Source organism: Rhinopithecus roxellana, chromosome 6 (genome assembly GCF_007565055.1).
Source record: "Rhinopithecus roxellana isolate Shanxi Qingling chromosome 6, ASM756505v1, whole genome shotgun sequence".
Lineage (NCBI taxonomy): Eukaryota > Metazoa > Chordata > Mammalia > Primates > Cercopithecidae > Rhinopithecus > Rhinopithecus roxellana.
This window is the reverse complement of record NC_044554.1, coordinates 51,808,385-51,833,503: the sequence shown is the minus strand read 5'-3', so window position 1 is coordinate 51,833,503 and position 25,119 is coordinate 51,808,385. Positions and strand designations below refer to the sequence as shown.

The 25,119-nt window shown below is 43.1% G+C and overlaps 1 protein-coding gene across 1 annotated transcript in view; it reads left to right on the top strand.

Moving 5' to 3' along the window:
* Positions 1 to 25,119, top strand: part of TMEM178B (transmembrane protein 178B) — a 395,175-nt gene that overhangs the window by 168,912 nt on the left and 201,144 nt on the right. The gene's annotated exons all lie outside the window — the stretch shown is intronic.

The following is a 25,119-nucleotide window of genomic DNA, read 5'->3' as shown; positions in this document are numbered from 1 at the left end:
GGGCACCCGGGCTAGATTGTCGGTGAAAAATTGAGTGAAAATACAGGTTTGAGAGTCATGGAATAGAGGTGATAGTGAAGTCATAAAATAGGATTTGTTTCCAAGATGAAAGAAGAGAGTGTGAAGAGAACACAGGTTGCCCTCAGGGGGAAGAAAAAGTCAGCAAAGGGCACAAAGAAGGATGCACAGGGCCGGGTGCGGTGGCTCACGCCTGTAATCCTAACATTTTGGGAGGCTGAGGTGGGCAGATTGCCTAAACTCAGGAGTTCGAAACCAGCCTGGGCAACATGGTGAAACCCCGTCTCTACTAAAAATACAAAAATTAGCCAGGCGTGGTGGTGTGTGCCTGTAATCCCAGTTACTCTGGAGGCTGAGGTAGGAGAATTGCTTGAACCTGGGAGGCAGAGGCGGAGGTTGCAGTGAGTCGAGATCGCGCCACTGGACTCCAAACTCTAGCCTGGGTGACAGAGCAAAACTCTGTCTCCAAAAAAAAAAAAAAAAGAAGGCTGCACAGGAGAGGTAGGAGGAGAGCCAAGAAGTGTCATGTGAGGGGTCCAGGAGTGAGAAGGTTTCCCAGTGTGGGCTGCCTCCTGGGAAAGGGAGGAAGAACAGGATGGTGGAAAAGCCAGAAGCAGAACCCAAGTTGTTTCTGGAGTGGAACTGGGAAAGGACATTTGTGGATGGAGGTTTGTTCATTTTACACTTGCAGATAATTTTATCCAGAGGCCTGAATGAATGTTAAACTCTTGCTATAGAGGTGAAGACTTCTTTTGAGAACGTTTTGCAAAATAGAGAAACACAGCAAAAAGTCTCTGATAGTCTGTTGAGTTTACAGCAAGAAGAGAAATCACCAAGGTCTTAGAACTGTTTTCCTTCTCTTCTGAGAATCCTCTCCTGCAAACTCTCTCGTTTCTGCAAATAGTGCTCATATGCTTTCACTTGTCCTTAAGCTCAAATGCAGCCACATCGTATACATAAGCCAGCTCCCCTGATGGAACTCCACAGGAATTAGGAATGTCTATCGATTTTTCAGCAGAAATAGAGGCAAGAGAATTGGCATGCTGTGAGTCGATCTGCATCCAAACCTTTTCCAAATCCGTATTCTTTTCGTTGTGTAAGTTTGTCCAGTGAATTTCATTATGGTCCATGATAGAAATGTTATTCTGTGGAGACAGATGTAAATCCACTTCTGTTATGTAAACAATACTTTTGGACCTCACTCTGGAACCACCGTCAGACTGGAAAAGGGTTTGGGAGTAGGGATGGGAGTAGCAGAGTTTGGGAAATTATGTGATTTTTTTTTCCCCTGAATTCCAGCTAAACCTGTAAGTGTTTAAGATTTTTACAGACTTAGGAAAAGCCTGTTCAGCTTAGGCCTGGGACAACTTTTTATTTTTGTTCAAATTTGTTTCTGAGGGGATGAGTCTGAATAAGAATCAGGTCGCTTCCAGATCCCAGAGAGCTACTGAGGACCAGCAGCAAATGTGTCCATGTTTTGTTGAGAGTTCATCTCTGTGGAGCCATGCTTATTTTAGTTCACATAAAAATGTATTACCAAATATCTATTACTTCCTGAGTAAAATGAAATTGAAAAATACTTACAGAATAATGACCCATTTCCCCATGTGGATGCAAGTGGCAAATCTTTTCATTCATGATTTCAGCATGTATTTATTAGGTTCAGTACAATGTTTCTGAGGCTACGAAAGGGTATTTGGAGTAACGTCCATCCTCTAGGGGGTTGTAATGTAGGTAGAGAGACAAGAAGATCTCCAATAAAATGATTTAAAAGTAATTTGGCTAAATATGTAAGATGCTTTGTAGCCTATACACTAAGAATTCAAAATAAGTTAAGTATTTTTTTAAGGGGTAGAGAAACCAGAGATGGCTTCCTGGATGAGGCAGATCAAGAACCGGATCACGTAGAGTAAAAACCGGAAAAAATTTATGGAACCCGGAAAAGAGCGTGTGCAGGTAAGCAAAGGCATAGAGGTGGGAACAAGAGACATGGTGTAGGTGGAGAATCTGTACTGTGGAGAAATGAAGGATGAGATTTGGTAAAGGGGCTGGGGTCAGAGTACAGAAGGGCCTGAGTGCCAGACTCATAACTGCTGTGCACACCTTAGGGGCTACGGGGCTGCTGTAGGATCTGAATAAGGGAGTATGTCCAGCCACCCCCAGCACTGTTTTCCCCATTGCCAAGCATTCCTTCTTTAAAGAGCTTATAGCTCTCTGAAATAAACTTCTGGTTATTTGTTTGCTTCTTTGTAGATCATCTCCGCAGCTAGAATGTGAGTGCCATGGGGTCAGGAAACATGTCTCTCTGCTTCACTATAGGACTTTTCCCAGTATCTAGAACAATCCTGGCAGAATTATATATGTGTATGAATACATATGTATACATCTCTCTCTCTCTCTATATATATATATAGAGAGAGAGAGAGGGCTGTGTGGAAATATTTATCTTTATACATAGATATCTCTCTATAGGTTTTTCTCTACACAAACACACACACAATTCAAATCAAGATGTATGGCTATGTAGATATAGATATTTATATATACACAGATATAGATGTAGATAATTCTCTATATACATGGATATATTTCTCTATAGGTCTCTCTGTCTCTCTATCTATATAAGCTTCCTGGAAAATAACGCACACAGAATTTTTTGCCTATGGTTTTAGACTGGTCACCTCCCTATCACAGTAGTCCATTCCCAGACCCACGAGGGACCCTGAAATGGGCTTCAGATCACAGGTTCTGCTCAAGATGTTTGAATTCAGCTGTCTCCAAACGACATCCATAGCTTCTCCCTCTGTCACGTGAGGAAGGGATTTTCTTTAGACTTTCATTGTTTTTGCTAGTAAGGAAAGGGAAAGAGGATGGAGTCATGCTTTGTCTTTGTATTTCTAGTGGAGGATGCAGAGGAAGAAGAATGGGAGAGACCTTCTAGCAGATTCTCTAAAAGGTGGGAACTGTAATACCAGGGCATATCAGAGGTATGATTGTCAGGTAGTGTAGGATGCCAAATTACATTTGCATAGCAGGTAAACAATGAATCTTTTTTTTGTGTATGTTCCAAGTATTTCTTGCAATATACATATACTAAAAATTATTTGTTATTTATCTGAAATTCAAATTGAACTGAGTGGTCTTTTTATTCCATCTAAATCTGGCAACCTTAATTAATTGGGGGCTTTCACGACCCTCATGAGAGCCCGTGTCTGGCACCCCTCCAGGCCCTGTCACATGTCCTCCCCTGTCACATGTCACTCAATCCTCTGTTAGTACGTATGTGACCGGTCTTCCTCTTTCTCTTTTTTTTTCAGTCCATCTCTAAAGCATCCTGCCAGTTGTTTCTTAAATTGCAAATATAACCATGCATGGCTTAAGATGGGGATACGTGGCCGGGCACAGTAGCTCATGCCTGTAATCCCAGCACTTTGGGAGGCTGAGGCAGGTAGATCATTTGAGGTGAGGAGTTGGAGACAAGCCTGGCCAACATGGTGAAACCCCGCCTCCACTAAAAATACAAAAGTTAGCCAGGTGTGATGGCAGATGCCTGTAATCCCAGCTACTCACGAGGGTGAGGCACGAGAGAATCACTTGAACCCAGGAGGCAGAGGTTGCAGTGAGCCAAGATTGCACCACTGCACTCCAGCCTGGCAAATAAATGCATCAGATATTCAGAGAGTGAGATTGTGTCTCAAAAAAAAAAAAGGTGGGGATACGTTCTGAGAAATGCGTCATTAGGCAGTGCTGTTGCTGTGTGAACACCCTGGAGTGTACTTACACAGACATTGACAGTATAGCCTACTACGCACCTGGGCTAGGTGATATAGCCCATTGCTCCCAGGCTACAAACCTGTACAGCACGCTGCTATACTGAATTGTACACACCGATAAGTATTTGTATATCTAAATATAGAAAAGGTACAGTAAACGTAAGGTATAAAAGGTAAAACATGATACTTCTGTATAGAGCACTTACCATGAATGGAGCTTGCAGGACTGGAAGTTGCTCTGGGTGAGTCGGTGAGTGAATGCAAAGGTCTAGGACATTTCTATACACTACCATAGGCTTTATAAACACTATACACTTAGACTACCCTCAATTTATGAAAGATATTTTTCTTTCTGCAATAATAAATTAACCTTAGCTTACTGGATGACAGCTGTCATATATGTAGTTCTTTGTTGGTGGATATGTCCTTAGCCAGTGTATGGATTACATTTTGTTGCGTGCTCAGAGCTGGGGTCTCTCTTATTGTGACTTTAGCATTTCCTGCTGAGATTTCTGAGCTGCAGATAATGTGGGCTATTGGATGTTGGTGGTTCCTTATAGAAGAGGGTCCTACCTGGAAGAGGAAGAGTGACTGATATGGTTTGACTGTGTCCCCACCCAAATCTCATCTTGAATTGTAGCTCCCGTAATTGCCATGTGTGGTGGCAATTGTAGCTCCCATGATTGCCATGTGTGGGACCCAGTGGGAGATCATTGAATCATGGGTGCGGTTCCCCCATACTGTTCTTGTGGTAGTGAATAAGTCTCATGAGATATGATGGTTTTATCAGGGGTTTCCACTTTTGCTTGGGTCCTTGTTCTCTCTTGCCTGCTGCCATGTAAGATGTGCCTTCTGCCATGATTGGGAGGCCTCCCCAGCCATATGGAACTGTGAATCCATTAAACCTCTTTTTCTTTATAAATTGCCCAGTCTTGGGTATGTCTTTATCAGCAGTGTGAAAAGGTATTTATTCAGTAAATTGGTACTGGTAGAGTGGGACACTGCTGTAAATATTCCTGAAAATGTGGAAGTGACTTTGGAACAGGGTGACAGGTAAAATGGCAGAAGTAGTTAACAGTGAAAGGGCAGAAGAAGGCCCAGTTCAGGGAGGGTGTTAGCAGGATGCTGGCACTGAACTCTGCCCTGATGGTAATTACATGGGACCCAATGAGAAAAGGGCTCCTTGTGATGTGCCTGGCCAAGGGTGGAGTTGTCTGAAAAAATGGAAGGAGGCTTCCTTCCACTTGGAGAACTTTCTCTGCTCTAAATGGGAAGCTTGTCTTCTGCCTCCCCCGTGGTTGTTGGTACTATTTCATCTTTTCCCTGGAGATGCATTTCAGATAGCAGAATTTTGAAAAGAAATTCTATGTGGCTATATTAAATCTAATATGAGACTTTCCTTCATCTAATATCATTCTAATAATTCAGAGGCAAGCTTTAGTGGAGATGATTAATTCAACATGGATATTCCTTACCTTAAGGAAACAAAATTTAAACTTACAAGACCAATGTCGTAGAGATGAATTCTTCTTAAAGAAATAAAACTCCCAAAATGGAATATTTTTGGGGCCAAAATAGTTACCTATTGGTAATAATAAAAATAGCTATTTTTTTTCCTGAGCAACTGCTGTATTCCTGGCATTTTAGATTGAATGTATTCATTACCGCCAATCCTCTCAAATACCCTGCAAGATGCCTATTATTAACTAGCTAGTTTTACAGATATAGAAACTGAGTCTCAGAGAGTCACATGGCCAGTGAGCTTGCAGGTCACCTTTACAGCACTCATGCACTAATTTATTGAATCTTCATACCAGCCCTATGCGTGGGTACTATTATCATTATCCCACTTTATAGATGAGAAAATTGAAGTGCAGAGAGGTTAAGTAACTTGTTCAAAGTCACACATTTAGTGAGTGGCAAAGGAAGGATTCGAACTGGGCAGTCTGGCTCCAGCATCAAGGCTAATTTCCACTAAAATATGTCCTCTCTGTGTAACTGGGACAGCACCAGAAGGAAATATATTGCTAAGGAAAGAAAGCATGACAGAGTAGGGAGAAGCGCTTAGTTCCAGGAGCTCAAAGGAAAGAACACAGGATGGAGTGTCTGATGTTCTCATGGGAGCTAAGTGGGGGCTCTGTGCTCACCTTCCTTTAATCCCCCCAGGCTACTTGACATGTATCACAATCAGCCTCTCCATAGCAAGAGGCTCCTGCTGAGCACCTGGCCACGTGTGGCTCTTCTCTCATCCCCCCTTCCCAAGATGTGCTAAATCAGTTTCCTTTGCCTGTTACCTTTTAACAGTTTCTACCAAGTGGAGCCCTGGCCTGCATGGCCTCATCGTTTGCCCAAGCCTTCTTCATATCTGACAGGATCAAATGGGTCTAATCACACTACAGTTTTTCTTTCTGAAAGCATTTAGGTCCAAAGCATTGTCTCTGTTCTCTTCCCACCTTGCAACAGAAGGGCATTTCTCAGCACTCCAAGCTGTGGGAAAGGAAAACTCCTTTCCTCGGCTTTTCCTTTGCATGAAACACTGTGTTTCCCTAAAGGGTCGGCTAGGCTCCAATGTACCTAAAACTCAGTTCAGATTTTGCAGACTTTTTAGGCATTTTCTGTGGGCCATGTGGCTCTGCTGGGCCCTGAGGATACAGTGATGAGTGAGAGAACTTTCATCTCAAGAGGCTCACAGTCTAACTTGCATGGGTCTCTCAGTCCCCAAGGAAGCTGCAGTCTCTTTGCCAGAAACTTCCATACTGGAGGTAAACAAACAAACAAACAAAAAACCTAACCAAACAAACAGAAGCACCCAGAGGAATCAGAGAGGCATTAAAAAATGACAGCTAGAGTGGTCTGGACAGTGCATTACAGACAGATATGCAGGGAAACACATCATATGTGTACATGGGAATGGGCCAGAAAGGGGTGTGATGCAAGATGGTACTAGGCAGTCTGGGGGAGCATAAGAGTCTGAAGAAAGAGCAATGCACCCTCATGGCTTCCAAAGTTCTGCAGCTGGAGATACTGCAATTAACATTTATTGCCAGGACCTACTAGGTGCATGATATAGAGTTCCCAGGCAACTACTTAGTCTGCAAGATTACTGCATAAGTAAAAAGCATTAACACATTAAGCCATAATTATTAAGTCAAATAGTGACAGTAATAACTCCAGAGCAAACTTATAAAACAAATTTAGAGCCTTTATTACCCCAGGTATACTTTATCCACCCCACATTGTACCTGTTACAGTGTGTGTGTCCCAACCCACGGTCCTCAGTCCAAGGTCAACAGACTAGCATTTCTTTGGTTTATTAGTAGACTTAACCTTAAAACCACATTTTCTCTCGGGTCATATCCCCATGGGTTTTTCACCTGGGGATTTCAGCAGCACCCGACAACTCACCTTTTACCGTCCCTAGGGTGCAAGAGGGAAGTTGCTTCTCTCTGAAATGTCGTTCGACTTGATGTTTTCTTTTACCATTTAATTTTTTTCCTCTTAAGAGAGAGAAATTTCTCTAAGATCCCTATTTGCTTAAGGCTTAAAAAGTTGCAGTTCTACTATGTGTTAATGTCCCTACTGAAGATGCTATGAAATAGCTAGAGGAAGACTTTGTAAAGCTACAGGACTGAAGTCACTAGCAGTACCGAGACAGGAAAGACTAGAAGGCCTGCCATTAGAGAGCAAAGTGTGGACCTATTGTCCAGAGGATCTTTTCCCCACTCACTGGTGGGGGGCAGGAACCAGTCCATGGATAGGAAGGATGCAAAAGAGAAGAGACCCTTGCGATAGGAGATGCTGCCTGCAATGGTTAGGACTGGACTGGGGGTCTCTTCCTGCTATTTGGGGGGTCTGAGCCCTCTCTCCTGCAGGCACAGCCTCACAGGTTCTGGAGTTCAGGATGGTTCATCTTCCAATTGTCCCCATATTTGCTGTTCTCAGAAGAAACAAGGGAGCCACATGAAATTCTGAACTCTTCGATAACCCCAAGGGAAACTGGCCACGATGTAGACGTCACTCTAGTGATGAAGTTGTTGAGAAACGAGGATGAGAATTCTTTGGGCCAGTTTCTGTGCCATGGATTTGATGTCTGTCTGACTTTTGGAGTTAGTAAACACAGTGTTACATAGATTGAAGGGCTGTGGTTGAAAGCCTTGGGATACCTGTAGTAACTGATGTGTTATTACTAATTGAACACATCTCCTGGATATGTATATCTCCTGGATCTACATAACTCCTGGATGAAATTGAGTCAAATAGACCACAGAGACTGTCTAGTAGTCTCTTACCTAGAAGTCTAGATGTGTTGTTGTCCAAAGTCTGAAAGCCAGTACAGCAGTGGCACAGTTAGCACCAGGTGTCCTGGGTCTCAGTCTAGGGCTCTTTGCTAGCTTGGCTTCCTTTGCCCCAGCTCCATTCTCCTTGCCCTGGGACGCTGACCTCTGTGGACAGCATTGCCTGAGCTCCCTGGCCTTCTGCCTTCCACTTGGGTTTGACCACTGGGAGGCACCACCAGAAAACCAGAGGGCAAAAGAGGTGGCAGACTTTATCTGAACATGCCCCACCCTCTGCCTCTTCCGGTCTACAGTTCTGCAATGTTGTGCTCCTTTAAGGCACATCTTGTGCAAAGTGTGCCTCTCTTCTGCAGTTCTGGCTCCTACAGGCTCTCAGGCACACGCAATTCCTTCCCCTGGTTCCTCAGGCCTAGGGGCAGTATCTGCTTCTTCCTCCTTTGCCAGTCCCTTCATGCTTCCACATCCCTTACTGGTTCCTTTAATTCTGCACACAGCTGTATGCAGAATTCCTTCCTTAAACTCTTTCTCGTTAACTCCCTCTGCGCATGCCCACTGTGTTGGGTCCTGATGGATCCAGGCTCCTCCTTTCTCTGGGGTGTTTGGATCTGCAAATCTGCAGCTTCAGCAGCTCCATGCTATGCTCTTTTAAATCCCCAGTAGCAGGTTTATCTTTGTTTACAAAATAGCTGTGCTCTAAAAATGCTGCATTAAGTTACACATTTATTAGTTGAGTCCCTGTTTTTCTATACTATTTTTATTTTAGATACACATTTTCCACTCTTGTTGCCCAGGCTGGAATGCAATGGCGTGATCTCAGCTCACTGCAACCTCCGCCTCCCAGGTTCAAGCAATTCTCCTGTTTCAGCCTCCTAAGTAGCTGGGATTGCAGGCGCCCACCACTATGCCTGGCTAAATTTTGGTATTTTTAGTACAGACGGGGTTTCACCACATTGGCCAGGCTGATCTCGAACTCCTGACCTCAGATGATCGGCCTGCCTTGGCCTCTCAAACTGCTGGGATTACAGGCATGTGCTACCGCGCCTGGCCACCTTCATTTTTGAAGGCTCTACAGTGAGTTGTGACTCCTAACACTAGGAAGCTTTGTTAGGACCCCCTCCATAACAAAACCTGCATTTGTATCCCAGGGCAAAGTTACACATCTTTTGGCAAAGAAAATTATGCCTCCCTGTGCCCTTACTGTTTCCCCACTTTTAACTTTTTGTTTTATGAGTTTGGAGTTTTGCTTTTTGAAAAGGTGTCAAAAGCGGGGCTCGCCTGGACTCTGCTAGTAAAGTAGAAGAGAATCTTCCTGGTGGAAAGGAAGGACATGTATTTGAATCTGCTTTGTTTCCTAAGTGAGAAATAACCAGTTTCTCTCTTGTTTGATTGGCATCTGAGGATGGGGCCATCCCACCAAAGTACAGAGGCAGCATCGGTAAGAAATGGCCTTTCAGAGGTAAGCCCTAACAGGTGATGCCAGCGAGGCTGCCTGGGTGAAGGGCAGCTCATTTGCTGAGATGACCCCAGCTGCTCACAGGTGCTACTCAGGGTTCCCAGGAGAGTGGCTAAGCACCACACCCTCCCCCACCCCCCTGCACTCTGCTTGTCTCATTGCTTTCCTTCTCACCTGAAATTAAAAGCTTGTTTACTGCTGGCCGGGTGCTGTAGCTCACGCCTGTAATCCCAGCACTCTGGTAGGCTGAGGCGGGTGGATTGCCTGAGGTCAGGAGTTCCAGACCAGCCTGGCCAACATGGTGACACCTGTCTCTACTAAAAATATAAAAATTAGCCAGGTGTGGTGGCAGACACCTGTAATCCCAGCTACTTGGCACGCTGAGGCAGAAGAATGGCTTGAACCCCGGGGGTGGAGGTTGCAGTGAGCTGAGATTGCACCATTGCACTCCAGCCTGGGGGACAAGAGTGAGAATTTGTCTCAAAAAAACAAACAAACAAACAAACAAAAAACCCTTGTTTACTGCAAGTAGAATTCAAAATGGGTAATTTTTGAGTCATGTAGTGATTTGTAGTGTGCACAATTCTTAGATAACAGAATCTAAGTAAAGGTGACCCCCATTTTAATAGCAGGTGATAAATAAAAATCTGTACTTACAGAAATATATGAATCAGGGCCAGTCTTTCTCTATATAAAATAATTTTTCACTTCACAATCTGAAAAGTTCCTTATCTCCCTTGAGTGTTTCAAATCCCTGGTTCTCCGTAGAGGTGAGAGAAACTTAACTGTGCTAGGGTGCCCTGTCTCTTGAAACACAACTAAGAAAGAAGAAAAGTAATCATGAGGCCAATGGGAAGATGGGACTTAATATACAAAGGCTTATTTTACACACAGTTTTCAGGAGCATGATGCAAGGTCTGCTTGTTTTTCTCGTTTTTCCCTGCTCTTGTCAAGATCTCTGCCAATGGGATCAGGGCGTCAGAGGCAGAGCTGGGGTACAGAGGTTGAATTCCACTTCTGGGTGGGATGGGGTGAAGGTAGTATGAGAAACAGCTTAATTCAAGGCCAGACTCTAGCCTTAAAGGAACAAGGGTACTTTGCATGTTGTTATTTGACAAGACTTTGCGATTATTAAAGAATTTGCTCACAGGAAAAAGGCAGAAAAGGAGTAACCAGAAACAGTGGTTTCTAACCCTTTGATTTCATTAACAAACGTACTTACCTCTAAAACAGTGGAACACAACATTAGATCACTAGTAAGGAAATTGCCAAAACCTAGTTATCACTTGCTATCACTTTTGCTTAGTCAAATAATGAGAACTTTAACATGAATTTTAAAGTATAAGGACAATCTCAAAATAAAGGAGAGTTATAAAAATTCAGTTCAATGAAAAAGTCACTATATTTTTCTTATTTTTCTAGTTTTTTTTTCTTTTTTCAGGGTGAGTAAAAAACCTAATCCTGTACTAATATGAATCTGCAGACTGGCATTTGTCCCTCACCCCTGCCTTTTTTTAAGATGCAGGGTCTCGCTATGATTCCCAGGCTGGTCTCAAACTCTTGGGCTCCAGCCATCCTCTCACTTTGGCCCCCACAAAGTGCTGGAATTACAGGCATGAGTCACTGCACCTGGCCATTTGGGGCTTCTAACTAAAGCAAAAGGTCAGGATGGATCAGGCATCGAGAGACCTGTGGTCTTTGCTGAGGCTACTTACATTTCCCATACCTAAGGATGAGATAACCCTGTCATCCACCCATCCAGCCATCCAGCCATCCAGCCATCCAGCCATCCAGCCATCCACCCATCCATCCATCCACCCATCCACCCACCCATCCATCCATCCACCCATCCACCCACCCATCCATCCATCCATCCATCCATCCATCCATCCATCCATCCATCCATCCATCCATCCATCCTTCCATCCATTCATCTATCCCTCCATCCTTCCATCCATCCAACCATCCTTCCATCCATTCATCTGTCCCTCCATCCTTCCATCCATCCCTCCAACCTTCCATCTATCCTTCCATCCTTCCCTCCATCCCTCCGTCCTTCCATCTATCCCTCCATCCATCCATCTATCCCTCCCTCTGTCTATCTATTCACTTATTTATTCATTCAGTAACTAAGAAGCACCTACCTGTGGGAGGGCATATTCTATATGCTGGGGATTTACCAGTAAACAAAATAGACATTCTTAGCTCTCATACATTCCAATATAATTAGAAGACCATAAACAAGTAAACTTAAATTAAAAGAAGAGATAGGGCTATGAAGAAAAATAAACCAAGAGTGTTTCTTTCTAACACAGTAATCAGAAAAATGCTCTCCCATGAAGTGAGGGCAAACCTTAATGCATTTAATGGGAAAACCAAAGTGATACTTGGGGAAAGAGCCTTACAGGTGATGCCAACAAGTGCCAAGGCCCTAAGGCAGGAGGTACTTGGAATGTGTAGTAACTCAGGAGACCGGAGTGGCTGGAGCGCAGTGGCTGAAGGTGAGAGTGGTAAGGCGTAGGGTTGAGGGTGTAGCCAGGGTCAAGTTCATGTAACCTACAGCAAGATGAGCCTCTGAATGTTTTCCAAGTGTGATGGAAAGCTCTGGAGAGTTTTGCATGGGAAACTGACATAGTAAGATATATATTTGAAAGGTCTGCTCTGGCCTCTATGTAGATAATTTTGTCTTAAGGGAGAAGGATGGAAGGAAGGGGACCAGTTGGGAGGATATTGTACTTAGCCTGGTGAGAGATTATGGTGATTTGGACCAGGTAGTAGTGGAGGTGAAAAATAGTTGGATTTGGGATACATTCTCAAGATGTTGTTGATATGATTGGATGTGGGTGTGAGAGAATGGAATTACCAATTTCTGAGATATGCAACACTAAGAAATGCCTATTTGACATCCACATTGGGATGCTGAGTTGGACAGTACAATATTTGTGTCTGAAGTTGAGGGGAACAGGATCAGTGTGCATGATATTGACAGATATGGTGCTGGACGAGATCACCTTTGAAGGAAGGGTACAGATGAGAGCAGCCCAAGAACTCATATTGAGACATCCCAACATAGAGTCATGGAAATGGGAAGGATCCAAGAAAGGAGACTAAAAAGGAATGTCCAGTGATGTGGAAGGAAACCCAAGAGAATGATGTTGCAGAAGCAGGTAAATAAGATTTTTCAAGAAAGACAAAGTTCTCAACTCTTTCAAATGTAGTGAAAGCCTGGGTGAGGTGAAAATTCAGAACCAGGGAAACTAGCTGGTTGTTGGTGATCCCCTACAATGGAAGAAGTAAACCCCTCACTTTCTTCTTTCTCTGGTTCTAACTTCAGGTTCAGTCCAAGCTGTCCTCCTAATAGTTCTTGCTGTTGAGAATTACATTTTCAAGATATTGACACAAAAAATCTGTAGGATCTATGTTTCTGAATACTCAAATTCACATTGCATCATGTTTTTCAGGAATATGACTGTTGGAATATGTGGGGATTCCACAGTTCGCTTCTTTTTAAGAGCTGAATGACTACTGAAGTTTTAAAATCCAGTCCTCAGATCACAGACTGCTTTCTAGTTATTCCCACTCTGACTGCAAAAACTCCCCTCTGACAGTTTCCACTTTCAGCTCTTCAGTTCCTGATATGTGTGCTGTAAGAACAGTGAAGCCAGAAGATGGAGTGGGGAGGCAAGGCAGCTAGGCAAGAAACTCTACAGCTTATAGTGGGATCTTTTTGTCTTTTATTTTTTAATTTTTATTTATTTATTTTTTCTTTTAAATCTAGATGGACAGTCTCTGCTTTTTGATTGGAATGTTTCATCCATTCACATTTCATGTAAATAGTGATATGGTTGGATTTACATTGGCAGTTTTGCTATTTCTTTTCTATATGGTCTCCTATCATTTTTGTTTATCTGTTCCTCCCTTACTTCCTTTCTTGTTTAGTTAAATAGATATTTTCTAGTATACCATTTTATTTATTTGCTTTAAAAATTTTCCCTGTATTTTATTGCATTTTTTTAGTCGTTTCTCTAGAGAGTACATTATGATCTTCAGTTTATCATAATCTACTTCAGATTAATACTAATTTAATTCTGGCAAAACGTGGAAACTTTGCTCCAATAGAACTTTATTTCTTTCTTCTCTTTTATGCTATTATTATCTCAGATATATATATATCATATATATCATTATATATCTATATATCATGATATATATATATATGTTTCATCTTCATATGTTATAAACCGCCAGATATGGTTCTTATATTGTTGTTTAACATTGTTTAGCAGGGGTGTCCAATCTTTTCACTTCCCTGGGCCACACGGAAAGAAGAAAAATTGTCTTGGGCCACATATAAAATACACTAACACTGACAATAGCTGATGAGTTAAAAAAAAAATCGCAAAAAAATTCTCATAATGTTTTAAGAAAGTTTACAAATTTGTGTTGGGCCACATTCAAAGGTGTTCTGGGCCACATGTGGCCTGTGGGCTGCAGGTTGGAGAAGCTTGGTTTAAAGAATAAATCTTATGCCTTTTAAATGCATTAAGGGGAGAAAAGAAAAAATATTTGCCTAGCCATTTATATTTACCTTTCTGTGCTCTTTTTTATTCATATGGATTAAAGTTATAGTCCAATGTCATTTCCTTTCAGCCTGAGGACTTCCTTTATTATTTCTTGTAAGGCAGATCTGATGTAATGAAATCTCTCCATATTTAATTATCTGGAAATGTCTTTATTTTGCCACATTTTTGAAGGATCAGTTTGCTGGATATAGAATTCTTGGTTAAAAGAGTTATTTTCTTCTTTCTTTCAGCCTTTAAATAGGTCATCCTGCTATCTTCTGGTCTACTGTTTCTGATAAGTAGTCAACTGTTAATCAGATTATTGTTCTCCTATATATGATGAGTCAATTTTCTCTTGATGACTATAATGAGCCTGAGTATGGACATTCTTGTGTTTTTTCCTGCTTGGAGTTTACTAAGCTTCTTGAATGTGTTGATTTGTGGTTTTCATCAAATTTGGGAAGTTTTTGGCCATTAGTTCTTCAAATATACTTTCTGTTCCTTTCTCTCTCTTCTTGTCTTCTGGGACTTCTATTATATGTATGCTTGATGGTATCCCACTGTTCTCTGAGGTGTTCTTCATTTGTATTTATTCTTTCTGGTCTTTAGATTGCATGATTTCTATTGTCCTATCTTCAAGTTGCTTATTCTTTCTTCTGCCATATGATATACTCCTTTAAGCCTCTCTAATGAAGTTTTATTTGTTGTTATATCTTTCAACTCTGGAATCTCTGTTTAAAAATATTTTTATTGATACTGCCTATTTGATGAGTCATTGTCATACTTTAAAAATTCATTAAATATGTTTTCCTTTAATTCTTTGAGCATATTTATAGCAGTTACTTTGAAGTCTGTCCGGTGATTCCAGAATCTGTTTAGAGACATTTTATATTGACTGCTTCTTTTTTAGAGACATTTTATATTGACCCCTGAGTGTGGGTCACACTTTCCTATTTCGTTGCATATCTCATAATTTTTGGTGAAAACTGGAAATTTTAGATAATATAGGAACTGTAGGCTCTGATTTTTCCCTGAGGATTGTCATTGTTGCTTGTTGTTAGTTTAATTACTTGTTTGGGCTAAGTAAGGTCTGTCTCCCCGACAATACGTAGCTACTAATGTTTCTGCTCAATTCTTTACTTCTCATTTTTATTTTTAAGCTGGTTTTCTAGGGATTGCTTCTAGGTCAGCATAGCTTAGTGGTTAGCCAGCAATTGGTCAGAGGTTGTGCCCCACACCTTAATCTGGTAGAGTCTCCATCCCTTGCTGAAGAATCTGTGGATGGATTGGGACATACACTCAAAGTTCAGTCAGCTTATAGGTCTCCCTGGCTTTTACTTTCCCTCTTGCCCTTTGTGTCTCCCCTGTCTGTGCACAATGCCTCACATTCACTCAGGGGTGTGTGGATATCTGGGGCCCTCTCTGATCTCTCCTGAGTGTGAGCACAGCCTTGTACATGCATGCAGCCTTTCACACCACCAGGGTTATATGGGAGTGTATCAAGACCCTGATGTTTTATTTTCTGGATCTCTTTGTTGTATGTCTAGCTTGTCTGCCATTTAGTTGCTTGCTTCACCTTAGCATTGACCTTCCTCATTTATTTGCCACCAAGATTGCTACTGTTTATGACAATGCCCAGGAGATTGCTTTGTTTTGTTTTGCAACGTACTCCAGATCAAGCCAGCTGCCTTCCTCAGCAAAGCTGATGGTTTTCTTATCTTGTTCCACCTTAATTGAAGTACTGTTTCATTGGAGGCAGAGGTGGATGGGAACATCTCCTAAGCTAAAACCCAGCAGATTCCCACTGATCTTGGATAAACGTTTTTCAATTTGATGTATGTCTTTCATGAATGTCCAAACTTTTTATATTGTTGTTTTTGACCATTTTTCCCCCAGTTCTATCACTGTTTGTTGGGAAAAGGATTTTGCAGACTTCTCACCACCATTTCAGAAGTCACTCCCCATCCTTGTATTTTGGTCATCTCTGACTCTGACACTTTTGTGTAAAATCATCTCCCTTACCTCATCCTTAGGAAGCAGGCAATAGTCAAGTAATCTTATTTATGCAGCACAGGGCAACCCAGGACCCATGTGGAATATGGTGAAATAAACATGGTACATCTTCTAGAAGTTTCTATTTGAAGATTTGGAGTGAATGTTACGTAGGTGGTAAGTAATTTTAAAAAAATTATTTTCAAATTAATAAATCTAGATATAGAGTATAAAACAAAATTCACAAAAATATTCTTTTTAAAGATAAAACCACATAAGATATCAGAGGACTTTTACACTTACTGGGGCCACTTTGGAGAAACCCCACAGGTATCACTTCAGGCTTGGGAGTATTTCCATTGGAAAATTACAGAAATACTATAGAGATTAGGCTTAAGACAGTTAATAAAAGATAATATAGGCTTTATGGCAAGAAAGCTTTAGGATTCATTAAACTTAAAAAGACCATTTTGTAATAATATTAATGATAACCCCAGATCAGCCTTAGTGACTGAAAATAATTGTGAATTCTCAATGCAATATATTTCTGTATTTAAAAAGAAATCCAAAATTAATGAATGTATTGCTTGCAGTAAAAAACTGTTGGGATGGAGGCTTAATTTCTGCATAACCATTTTGTTTGGGGCACAAAGTTTTTAAAAAAATTCAATTTGAATGCTGTGTTTGTGAGGAAGAGGGCAATGCACTCTCTTCTATTAAGAGACAGTTCTACTTCTTCCTATTTGCCTCAAATTGGGAAACCTCATGTGTATAGGATTTTTTTTAATTGTCTCCCAAAGCCATTTGACTTTGCTACCCTTAAATTGATTAAAATCTAGGTAAGGGCTCAGGTGAAATGGGGCAGAAGTTAGAACCATTGTCTGCAGGAAATGCTGCCATTGGGATATAGGTGGAACTGTTGGGTGGTTGGAAATGGGACAGATGAGGCAAAGAAATTGGGAATGCAGAGGAGGGTCCCAAGTGCAGGGATTGTTAGTCATATATGGTTCCAGAGCTAACAAAGCGGCAGTTCAGGAAGTCTAAGACCTGCTTAGGCGAGTGAGTGCTTGAGAGCTGTGAGTGAACGTGATTATCATTACAACTTCCCCAGACGGAGCTCCAGCCCCGCACCAAGTCCTCTGCTGGGTGCTTCTGTCCCCATCACAACTCCAGGAAGCAGCACAAGGGCCAGGGAAAGAAAAGTGGAGTCCAAAAGTGAAAGAAGTGGGAGATAGGGAGTGCGTGCTCTGTCTGTTGCAGCTGCCTTTAACCCCTGCACGCATCTGTCTTATCTACCAACAGACACTAGGGAAAATTACCCATTTTGCAACTTGTGCTTCACAGAATCCTGGCTCTTAGACCTGGAAGGAACCTTGCTAGGCTATCAGGTCCAGCTCCTGATTCCAACAAAATAAATTATCGTTATCCTTAGCCCCACAGGCAGCTGAGGCCAGAAGAGAGCCGTAGAGACTTAGAATGTTAGGGCCACAGGGACCTTGCAGCTCATCCAGTTTCCTCTCCTACTTTTTTTTTTTTTTGAGACGGAATGTTGCTCTGCCGCCCAGGCTGGAGTGCAGTGGCCGGATCTCAGCTCACTGCAAGCTCCGCCTCCTGGGTTCCCGCCATTCTCCTGCCTCAGCCTCCCGAGTAGCTGGGACTACAGGCGTCCGCCACCTCGCCCGGCTAGTTTTTTGTATTTTTTAGTAGAGACGGGGTTTCACCGTGTTAGCCAGGATGGTCTCGATCTCCTGACCTCGTGATCCGCCCGTCTCGGCCTCCCAAAGTGCTGGGATTACAGGTTTGAGCCACCGCGCCCGGCCTCCTCTCCTACTTTTAATAGATAAAATGACTGTGCACAACAGGGGTCATCCAAGGAGAGAAGATAGCAGTGCCAAAAGTAGAACCAGTTTGCAAGCCAAGGCAGTTTGTATCACGCCAGGAACCCTGGGCCGTCTTTTAAAAAGTGGCTTCACCTAGTGAATCCATTTGATTTGCATACTTTTCTTTGGGCTCAGCAACTGTTCACTTTTTCAGGCTCTGATTTTGAGTGGAATCTATGGAAAATCAGGGTTTGGTGCTCTCTTTCTCCCTCTGCTGGCTCTCAAGGCTGATTCCCTGAAACTGACACAGATATTTGGACCGAGAAATGATTTCAAATAAAATGGAGGTATGCATGTGGGTTGCTTTGGAAACAAGGGAGAAAGCGACAGCTTTTTCTCAACGAGGCAAAACCGTTCCAATGGAAAGCTTGATACATACATTTTATATATATATACATCCCTCCCCGCCTTTCCTGGTTTCTCTTGACTACACACAATGGCAAAGCAAAAATGGAAAACTTGAAAAAAAAAAACTTGACAGCATTTCTATGATTCAGCTGGCAATTTGCTACGGTATCCAGGGAGACAGCTTCTCACATACATTAGCATAATTTGAAATGGCAGCTAGAACCAGAATTTACTGTCTAAGCAACTCAGCCTGAACAGTCGTTGACGACAATGCAATTTAAAGGAAAGCCAAATATTAGCCTTAAGTGACTGATACAGCCCTGAAACCTCTTCATTTTAAACATATGGGGTCCAGTTTGTTCCTTGATTTTTACTCTTATTCTTGGGGCAGTTGGCTAGGCCTCAGGGTTAACAAAGAAAGATACTGTGGCTAGTTCAGACCCAATATAGCATTCAGCTAGCATCAGCTCACTCTAGGCCTTTATCACCAAAATGCATTTTCTTTCCCTTTTGAATTTTTTGGGGCTTTCCATTGCTATTGGTATCCAAATGCTGACGTTTCTTCTTCCTGTATTTTCCCCATGCGCCTTGACATAAGAATGTACCTCCTTGCTTCCTAGTTATCTGGACACTAAACCACTGCAGATAGCAGCATAATCTTGAAAAGGAGCTTTGTTTCTAAGCAGAGGGGCCCAGCAAGTGAAGGGAAGCCATCCTTACATGGGTGTGATTCCTGAGGACTTCAGACGTTGTTGTGGCTGACACTCTTACTGACCTCTGGCTTCCCTGAGCATTCTTCTGGCTCCTTTTTCCCCCTTCTTCTTCCTATGTAATTTCTTCCCTTGGGGTGAGGACCAGGCTCAGTGGAATAGTGGCAATAATAACATTTTCCAGGCTGATGGGATACATGGGCACAGGTGGCAGTTTCCCAGGTACAGTCTTCCACATGCTATTCCTTCCAATCTACCACCTACCATTGCTATTTATGCTAGATTTAGAAATCCCAAATAACCCAGAGGTAGGACCTCTCCCATACTGTACATGGAGGTCAGAGGACAGAGTGAAGGCTGGGGTAGGGGAAAGTTCTGCCTGTACACATTAATTCAGGGAGTGTTGATCATTGAGACTACACAAGGACTTGCAAGTGAAGGCAGAGTAACAATTTTAGGCTTTGAGTCTTGCCTTATGATGACCACAGGGGATGGCCCAAGGATGTGGTTGTTCAGTTTCCTGGAAACTTCCTGGTACACACTGGAACCTGGCTGTCCATCTGCAGGGATTTTCCCAGTGGCCTCTGCAATGTTAGAGGAACAGCCTGCAAGACTGCCTCATGTCTGACACCACTTGCAAATTTCGAGGTCCCCAGGACCACTCTTACTTTCCATAATTCTGTAGAAGGATGCATAGAATGTACCAAAAGTGTTTATTACATGGCACAGCTTATTACAGTTGAATAACACAGATTAAAATTAGCCAAAGGAAATGGCACATAGGGAAGAATTCAAGAAAATTCCAAATGTGGAGCTTCTGTTTTCCTCTCCCCTTGGAGTCATGGAGAGTGTTACTTTCTTGGCAGCAACATGACATTATACATGGAGCATTGCCAACCAGGGAACACACCTGAGCCTAGGTATTCAGATATTTTGGTGGGGGGCTCCATCACATAAGTAGGTTGATCCCAGTCTCCAGTCTAATCTTCAGCTGGAGGTTGACCTGACTCAGCAAGACCCAAAGCCCCCACTGTGTCACACTGTCACATCATACTAACCTGCGTGACCCAAGGTCCTAGGCAAACCAAGACACTCCTCTCAGGACTTTACATTCCAAGGGCTTAGAGACAACCTCCCAGAAGCCCAGGGCAAAGGCCAGACTCTCTTTGGGCAAGGCTAATTCTTTACTACACAGCCTCTCTTTGCTTGCCTGTATCTTCTTTGGGGTTTCCCATGCCAGATGCAGAAATGTGTTCCGTTGCGGTGGGGTGTTCTGAGCTGTAGGAGGCAGTTGGCAGTCATGGAAATGGAGGTGAGAGAACCACAGATGAGGGAGGGGGGTGAGGGGAAGTGACTGTAGTTGGCAAGGAAGGGGATCCGCTATGAAGAAGTGTGCTGAAAGCTTATGTATGGATAGAGTAGGAGACATGAAACTCAATGGATTTGTTGGAAAGTGAAACTGTTCTAGGTTGTGATTTACTTTTTCATTTTGTCTATCAGGTGGGTGTTACACCAAGGATAAATATATTTTAACCTTCAGGACTGAAAGCTAGTTTTGCCAAAAAGGCAAGATGAATTAGGGTCACAGTTGGAAATAACTTGCTCTGGAGTCAATGGAGGTTTTTTGTTGTTGTACATCCATATAGGCAGTGGAGATACCAAGTTGCATGGGAGGAAATGGACTGTCTTTTGCGAGCATGTCAATAGTAATGACTATTATAATGATAAATAATAAAGACTGCCATTTATAGAGTACTTCCAAGGGCCAAGCACTATTAAATTATTTACCAACATGATCACATTTAATTATTTGAATATCACTAATGGGGGAGAGATTATTCTCTGAGTTTTACGAGTATGAAAATTAAGCTTTAGAGTGGTCAATTAGGTTAAAGACTCACAGGTGACAAAGCCAGGATTCAAACCCAGGTCTTTCTGACTTTAGTGTCTATACTCAACCTGCTGCAAGTCCCTATGATGGACATGGTTAACAGGGCTTTGCAGGTAGAGATAAACTTCTGGTTTCCTGGTTTGTTCTTTCATGTATTTATTTCAAAAGTGGCTTCAAAAGACTGTGTATCTGCTAAGACTGAGGCTGGGTGCACCAAAAGCCTCAGTCATGAAAGGCTTTGAGTGGGGCCATGATGATGGGGTGGGGTGGGAGAGGGCTGAGTTTCATGGCTTCAGGACTGTGGCACAGACTTCACCTCCAGGGACTCCCTAGCTCACAGGGTGAGGTTGCGTGTTCATGCCTGTTCGTCTACACCAGGAAGGAGATGGTTTCTATTTGCTCCTGGGAGAAGGGATCTTTCTGGGATGGGACTCACAGATTAAGAATAGAAAACAGAGATAGGAATAGGCAGTGTTGGAATTCTCTAAGGGTGTCGCATTTATTGTTCTGTCTCCAGCATCTAGCGTAGTACCTGGCACCCTGGAGAAGGTTAGTGAATATTTGCTGAATAACGAAGTGGGTAGATACACAAGGCAGTTAGGTGGGGCACATCTCTTTTGGGATTGAGTTGGATGAAGAACAAAGAAGCAGAATCAGCTTTTCCATCACCATGTATATTTTCAAAAGGCTCCCAAGTACTTTCAAAATAACACTTGACGTTTGTAGTTTAAGGTAAACTATAGTTTAAGGTGCTTTCTTGTACATCCTTGGTGACTTGCTGAAGGCCACATAAATCGTAGAGAACTGAGATCTTGGTTATTTGGAGAGGCATTGTGACAAAAGGTCTGGGTTTCCCCAGCTGAAGGCGCTTTGCTAGTTGGGCTAAAGCTCACCGTCATTCACCAGCCTTGGATGTGGTGCCTGGCTGAGGAGTCCCCTGTGAGGTTGTCCTGAGTGGTGGGATTCCTCCTGCTTCATCCTCCAGCCCATTCTGGAGCACATCAGCTGTCCCGGCAGCAGAGACCCTAACTCAGAGGCTGTTTGGGGACTAGATGAGATAATGTCTCTTAAAGACCCTCTGAAATGCCTTAAGAAAAATACTGATATTTGAAGCTCCAAAGCCTTGAGCAGCCCCTTTTCTGGTACAACTCACTGGGACTTCCCTCTATGGGGGAGGATCATTGCATTCCTCTTCCAGGCTCCTTCAGAAGCCACCTGGACCATGATTAGTAACTGCCTTACTCACCGGCCAAGGCGTGCCTGAGGCTGGACACCTCACCCCAGTGACCCTGGAATGTTGAGGAGAGAGAGAAGCCTCATTTCTGATGCCCGTCAATTATCGGTTAGTTACTCAGAATCCTGAGTGTAACTGCTTTCTCAACAAATGTGCACTCCAGGCTGTTCATTCTGGAAAACCCTGTGTCAATGGAGCGTTCCTGGTGGGTTCAGCTCTGCATATTCCCTACCACAGGAGGAGTAACAAAGGTGTGGTTCCTGCAGGCTTTTGGCTTAAGGAAGTCCGTGAGAATCTCCGGGTGGGCTAGGGGCTGCCCCTGGACATCTTGAGCAAGTCTCGGCCACACCTGTTGCAACTTCTCCACAAACCATTGGTACCTTTAGTCCTGGGGGACTCAGGACTAAGGATGACTTGTGTAATGCTAAGGCATGAAAAGGAAGTTATTATTTACAGGACATTTTTCAGAAATACTGCATTTCTGTTGATTGATGATGCAGTTGTTACTCACATGGGAAACTTTGTTTATTAACTGAGGGAGGAGAGGACACCCAGACCTGAGTTAGGGAGCATTTTTCAATGCTCTTACCACAGCTGAATTTTCTGAAGATGTGGGTGACCCGGATTCTTTTCTTTTCTGGAGCTGTCCACAAGCCCACAAGGCCTGCCTCTCATTTCTCTGAAGTAAGGCAGTCCTTCTGGGGGCTTTGCCCTTGGCCAGGGTGGGTGACAGTAGCAGGTCCCCAGGTGTGTCACCTGCCCTTTCCTGCTAGCTGAAGAGGTCAGTATGGAGCTGGAGGAATGTGACAACACACAGCATCCTCCCATGACAGCCGATCTGGAGCTAAAAGCTTGTTGGCCCAGGGGAATTCAGCTAACAAGCGAAGCTCTGTAACCTTTCTTGGTTCTGTCTCCTGGTTTCTGGGCCCTCTACTTACCGCAAATTTCTACACTTAATGGGTTTGTCTGTCTATCCTAACAAGGCATTAAATAATTGTTAAACTCGTTCCCACTAAAGTAGTAGGAGCTTGAGTGAGTTCTACCTAGAGTACAGCTTTTACTTTTTCAGAGAGAACTGAAAAGAGAGGACATTGCCTAACTCAAAACAAGGCCCAGCCAGTAGTGGGTTTGGAGGCCTTGGTAATGGAGAAGATATTGGAGGGTGACCCTCATTAGCTCATCATCTGTCGGCTCCCCTCAGCCTCCTCTTCCTCTGCATTCGGTTGACTGTGGCTTTGAGCCAACATCCTCTAGGGCCCAGGCTTGGATGTGGGCATCCCCAGTAAATGGACTGACATCAAGCATCGGGCTGGAAACCAAGCCGTCTCTGCAGAGATGCAGGAGTGGCTGCCGAGCCTTGTGTGCTTCAGGCTTTGCCGCACTGCTACAGTCTTCTCTGGGCTTTTCCAGCTTTCTTGCTCCAGCACTTGGGACATTTTTATATTTAATTTATGACATATCCTTGTCTAGAACAGCTTTGCTTTAAAAGCCTCTGAAGGGCTCTACTGGCCTGATTCTCTACTCATCATATAATTGGGGGATGGGGCAAAAGAGGGGCCAGGCTGGTAACCATTTCCTCCTCAGAACATAGCAGGTGCCTGCAGTTAGCAGATGTTCCTTAAGTATTCTCAAAGTTTACCCTGAAAGTCAGTGTTGGAGCTGATAAAGGGGCACGAGCCTGATTCGAGCCCATTTGTGGCTCTGTCTCCCATGCCACACTGCTTATATAGAGCTACAGAATTACACTGAGCCCGTACAAGCATTCTACAAAATGTTCATGGAAAATGTGTATTATGAAAAAACTATGCAATGGATTTCAGATTTTTTTTTGCACCAAAATAAACTCGCACTGACTTGCAATAACATGTCTGATCAGGACCCAGTTTGAAGCACTGAGAAGGATAAGACATTAGTTTGAAAAAAGTCCCTATCAGAGCAACACATATTCTGTTAAAATTGAAGCAAGAACAAGCATCAAATTGACGGTTAAACTTGAGCGGACGAATGGTGAAATCACTGATGTTTTCTGAAAAGCTTATGGGGAAAAATGCCCCAAATATATCAGCAGTTTACAAATGGATAACTTGTTTTAAGAAGGGTTGAGACAATGTTAAAGATGAAGCCTACAAGGCCGGGCGCGGTGGCTCAAGCCTGTAATCCCAGCACTATGGGAGGCCGAGACGGGCGGATCCCGAGGTCAGGAGATCGAGACCATCCTGGCGAACACGGTGAAACCCCGTCTCTACTAAAAAATACAAAAACTAGCCGGGCGAGGTGGCGGGCGCCTGTAGTCCCAGCTACTCGGGAGACTGAGGCGGGAGAATGGCGTAAACCCGGGAGGCGGAGCTTGCAGTGAGCTGAGATCCGGCCACTGCACTCCAGCCTGGGCGACAGAGCGAGACTCCGTCTCAAAAAAAAAAAAAAAAAAAAAAAAAAAAAAAGATGAAGCCTACAGCAGCAGGTCATACACATCAATTTGTGAGGAAATAATTCATCTGCTTGATGCTGTAATTGAAGAGTACCCGCATTTAACAGCAGAAACAGTATCCAACATTATAGACATCTGAACTGATTCAGCTTATACAATTTTGACTGAAAAATTAAAGTTGAGACAACTTTTCATTCAATGAATGCCCAAAGGGTTGCACCCAGATCAGCTGCAGACAAGAGCAGAGATTTCAATGGAAATTGTAAGCAAGTGGGATCCAGATCCTGAAGCATTTTTTTGAATTCTCACAGGAGGTGGAACCTGCCTTTACCAAAGTAATCTTGAAGACAAAGCACAATTAAAACACTGGCTTCTAAGAGGGAAAGTGAAAGCCAGAGCAAAGGTCATGCATCAGTTTTGAGATACTCAAGGTTCTTTGCTTATTGACTTTCTGGCGGGCCAAAGAGCAATAACACCTGCCTATCATGAGGGTGTTCTGAGAAAGTTAACAAAGCTTTAGCAGAAAATGCCATGG